The 5,060-nt window shown below is 44.5% G+C and overlaps 1 pseudogene; it reads right to left on the reverse strand.

Annotated features, from left to right (window-relative positions):
* Positions 1–1,566: 1,566 nt before the first annotated feature.
* On the reverse strand, positions 1,567–1,895 carry LOC138468485 (PHD finger-like domain-containing protein 5A pseudogene; annotated as a pseudogene).
* Between the last annotated feature and the right edge of the window lie 3,165 nt (positions 1,896–5,060).

A 5,060-nucleotide genomic window follows, 5' to 3' on the forward strand; every position in this document is an offset into this window, starting at 1 on the left:
GTGATCGATGGTGAATTGATGTGGAGCCCCTTCTCTTATCCAAGATTATCTTTGCGGAAAAATCAAGGACTTCCAGTTGAAGCTCTGCTCTCAAGCATGCATTCCAGTCGTAGACAAATCATGGTCCACAGTGGTCCCAGTCATTTAGACACGCCAGACATCCTGGCACCAGTAGTGTGGATTGGGACCAGACAGCCCCAACCCGCTTCCTGGGCACACACACGTGACAGGCAGAAACCTGCAAAAGAGATTGGTTTTCCCGGGAGGCTGCATGCCCAAATAAGGAAAACCTGAGTTACTCGACCTGGGTGAAGGCAAGGGACAAAATGGCCATGGGACAGAACAAAAGACTTTGTGGCTTGGCCATTTTCGGGCCTGGCCACAGTCTTGAACCAAACGCGGTAAATGTCGTGAGATTCACTGCTGCCATCAGTTCATCCCAGGCACACTTGTACAATAACGAAAAAAATCCTTTGAGAGTGTCTAGGGACATAAAACAAAAAGGACCCCAGCGAACAGTCTGGAATGTCGATTGTGCACTGTTAAAAAGTTACCAAGAAATTTGCAACATAGTCAAAGACTAAGGGAAACATAGTTTCCCAGTACTGACAGTCTGAGGACGTGTCAGTTTCCTCATAACAAGTGAGCAAAAGGACAGGGGATTTCAGCTGAATGCTTGGCTCCACTGCAAAAAGTCAGGTTAGGATACTCAAACAAAAGCAAAAGGTTTAGAGGGGTCCACAAATGGAGGGAAAATTACACATCAATGAAATCTTTCCTAACAATAGCAAATAGCAGATCATTTTGGCAGCCTATACTACAACAGTTGTAGTCTTTGCGGACATGTAGCCATTTTCGTCAGCACCTATCGTACCTGGACTATAGGTCCAGCTAACTGGCGTTGCATAATCTGAGGTGATTTTTGGCAAAGATGGTCTTGATGAGACTTTTGTGGTCCACAAGACAAAGGATCTCATGAAAAGTTTGCAGGTCCGGAAAAAAGGGTGCGTATAAGCTCACCGGCACCCTGGTATCCGAACCAGAAAACTAATTGTTTGCTTGCCGGTGCCACTGTGCCCGACAGGTCTGACCCTGCCGGGCACAGTGGTCATGGTAAGCAAACCCGTCAAGGAAGCAGCAGCACTGTTAGCTACGGTGCCGGTGCTTCTGTATCCCCAATCCCCGTAGGGGAATGGGGATTAACAGGTCTACCGGCTCCGACTTCCCAGCTGCCGGACTTGTAATGAGCTGGTAGCACCAGGAAGTCAGGCACTGGTATATTTTTACGAGTCCGGAAGCAACGCGCCGATAGCACCGTCAGGGTTACTGCCGTAGCCGTAATGAGACCCATTGGCTAGCATTCATCTGCCTTTTTGAAAAGTGGATGTTGAAAAAGTTAATTCCACTTTCTTTTTTTCACTTAAAAAAAGCATTTGTTTAATTGCATTGAAAAACAATTGATAAAAGAAAGTCCACTAGGAGGTTAAAACCCTTAAAGATTTTACATTTTGAACATGTCCAGGATAACAGAAAGGCAAGTCCAGACAGCAGCTGGGCTCCTCCCCATCACCTCTTCTTGAAGCCGGATTTCTTGCGCTCCTACAGGTCGGTCTTGGAGCTACCAAGGGTAACTGTCTTGGGCAGCCCTCACGATCCTTCTCCTGGATGGTGCATTCCTTGAAGTAGTATGCACCCGAGCCACCTGGCCCTCCGCAGATCACACAACGTCCCTCGTATGAGCCATCGTTAAATTAATGGCAGATTCGCAGCAGCGTGCATGGTCGCACATACGATTCACAGATCACACATGTGCCATCACATTTCTCACATAAGCGCCCGATCGCCAAGCCTGCATGCTTCCTGCACAAGACCAGATCAGGACGATGCTTCGCCATATTAAAACGAACGTTTGAAGGGTTTGGATGCATTGCTGCGTAATTATCTTTTGAACCTTACTATACAAGGGTTGTAGCTTGTTTTGTGAAGGTGTGTAATTCAATCTGTTTTGATTGCAGAAAGCGTATGCATATTTTGTACTGGTATTCATTAAAATGGCGGAAGCCGAATCAAAAAGTCCTGATGTGTACTCTGGAGCACCTGGCACCGAGGATCCCTTGCTCCTTCGCATTTTTCTGTTGATTTGTATCTGTTGATTTGTATCCACGCTGTACAGTCTGATGTACTGGTGTGCACCTAATATTGATAATATAGTTATTGAACTACACACTAATTGTATAGTACAAATTTTCAAAGGTGCCCACTTGTTTACCTGTTATCAGATCAACACATGTCGGTCGTGCAATTTGAACTTGTATACACTTTTTTCCTTTTGAATTCACCTATATCACAAACGTACCGTCAAAACCATTGTTCTTGCAGCAACCCGAAGTCTCTTATCCTAATAACGTTTGGAACAATAGCTTTCAGCCTTCCCAAAATGTACTAATTACCCTCAAAATGACACTCTCACCAAACTGGAATAAAAAAGCACAATTCTAAAAAGGGATGGACTATTCGTATGATTTCTGTCAGTTATCTGACCACATACTCTTCTGCCATCTAGAAGATGAAACTATTGCATTAGAGTACAGATGAGGGAAACAAAGCTTGTAGATCTTGTTTGAGTATTTGCCCACCTATTGACTGCCCATGGCCATGCTAATCCCTATAACCATTCTCACCCAGTTCCTGCCGCTTCCCGTCCAAAACACCTCCTCCTGGGAACTCTTTGAGGTCACTTTAATCAAACATTACCATCAAATGTTGCACTTGAAGTGCCTGCTAGTTTTTTTTCAAAGCAGTCTTCTGAGAGTGAATGACTTAATAGGAGCTCTAATGTAAAGCTGCTACTGGTGTGATAAACATTTCTGAACCAGGTCTGCCTTGAACCACTTGATTTATAAGCACTATGAGTGTCCTTCAAGGATATCCTGTTAAAAAAAAGCATTGGCAAAGCCAACAGTTGTGGCTTGTGTATAGGTATGAGGCATCTTCCAGTCACTGAAGATGCCAAGGTATTTGCACCATTTTACACCTGGTAGCGTTAATGGAGAGCTAATGCCAATACGGCAATGCCTGGCAAGGGCCTTTCCCTTGCATACACAAAAGCCCAAATATTGGTATTGCCTATGCTGGTGTAGCTTTGGTATTATAACCGAACACGATTACATTGGAGCACAGCACGGTAGTGGTGTGTGTATGAGGGAGGACACTCAGCTTGTGGGTATTGTTTGGGATTTACTCACCCAATGATTGCCCATGGGCATGCTACTTATAATGGCCATTTCCAATCCCTGCACGTGTCTTGCCTCCCAAAACACATCTTCCTGAGATCTCATTGAGCTAGCTTTATCTAGAAGAAAGATCAAAATGTGTGCTGTGCCCACTAGCAATATTGCAAAGCAGTCATCATGGAGTTAATGGCTTAACTACAGTTGTAAAAGCACTACTGTTGTAATAAAAAAGCTATTAACCGAGTGTTCCTTCAGCCACTGGATTTATAAGTAGTATGTATTTACTTGCACTGAAGACCTGTTAAAACAAGCATGGCAAAACCAGCAGTTCTGACTTGTATATATGTATTAACTCTGCATTTGATAGCCACTGCTTTCATATGCCCCAGTACTTCACCATGTTGCAGCTGACCAGGTATTACCATTATGACAGTGTCTGGCAAATGCCTATCGTGTGCTAACACAGAAGCCAAAACTGTTGGGCTTGCCAATGCTCGTTTTGGCAAGCCATTAATACTCTGGAAGAATTTGATTGGTGTCTAATCACACGCGTGCTAAAGCACATATTTCATCTTTGCATAATCTTTATTAACTGTCCTTCAACTTGAGAAAGACTAGGCTGTCATTCAGGGGCTGGCTGAGCATGCTAACCGCATTGTTCTAAAATACCAACCGTTGGGTCAACCACTTTGTCACTCTAGGCGTAGGCGCTCACCGGTATTGGAAATGGCCTTTCATGTTAGCAAGTTCACCCTCAATGTCCATAGTCAGTGCTGTGACTAATGGAGATGGTGGCATTGTTTGGATTTTTAACTTCAAGCAAACAGCGTGCTGGTTGGCTTTGTGGGAAATGGTCCTGGTGCACAGTTCACTAGTGTGAGAGTCGATGGCAAGCGGCACAGTGATGGTTTTCAACTATTGAGTTTTTCCTGGATGACTGGCTTGTTGTGTTGTTATGACCAATCTCTCAACCATATAGGCAGGGCATGGATTTTCCTTTCTAAACCTAGGAATACAGTAAACCCTCAGCCTTCTCTTACTCACATGGTTGAGCAGTCAATGCCAAAAATTCAGAGGAGATCAGAGTAGGGAAGAATGCAGGAGTTAAGAAATTCTCTAAGCACACTTGTTACTCACTCTCCATGATTTCAGTGTGCCCTGCAGGTGGTTAATGTTACTTGGTGATGACCATGAAGATGCCAGGGCATGGCTGAGATACATCCAAACTGTATTACAGTTCCAGCCACTTGGTCTGTCGGTATTAGTGCTGGATTAACGTGGTGGCAGGTGGGGTTAGTCTCCCTTAATTGGGATCCATAGGACTCCCTGGGGGAATTCTGCAGTATTACTGCTGGCGGTAATTCTACCTGTGGTAATACTGCCGAATTGGCTGATTGTGGGTGGTAAGGTGGCAGAATTACTTTCATCTTCTTGCTGGAGGCCTTTCCTCCACCTTACCTCCAAACACATAGTTGGGCAGTGCAGTAATGTGGAGGTAACAGTATTACCGGTGCATTTTTGCTGTGCAGCATTACTTATAATGGGGTCCATGGTCTTGGAAGCCAGATGGAACTTTGAACTTCAGTTCCATCAGGGACAGGATTTTGTGGAGTCAAAGTAGTGGCAGTGTCATAGACCAATGTGAGTTGGTGCTCTGGTGTGGTGAAGTGCCAGTGTTGATTAACAACATGTGGCTGCATTCAGCTGAGTGTTTTAGCAAGTATTAGTCCTGATGTCTTCATTGGCTGTACTCAAGGTTAGGCTTTATAACTTCAGAGGATCTTTAAGTTACTGTTGATGTCAGTGTCCTGTGCTTCCACCTTATTG

The sequence above is a fragment of the Ambystoma mexicanum genome, chromosome 4q, assembly GCF_040938575.1.
Source record: "Ambystoma mexicanum isolate Mex_15411 chromosome 4q, UKY_AmexF1_1, whole genome shotgun sequence".
NCBI lineage: Eukaryota > Metazoa > Chordata > Amphibia > Caudata > Ambystomatidae > Ambystoma > Ambystoma mexicanum.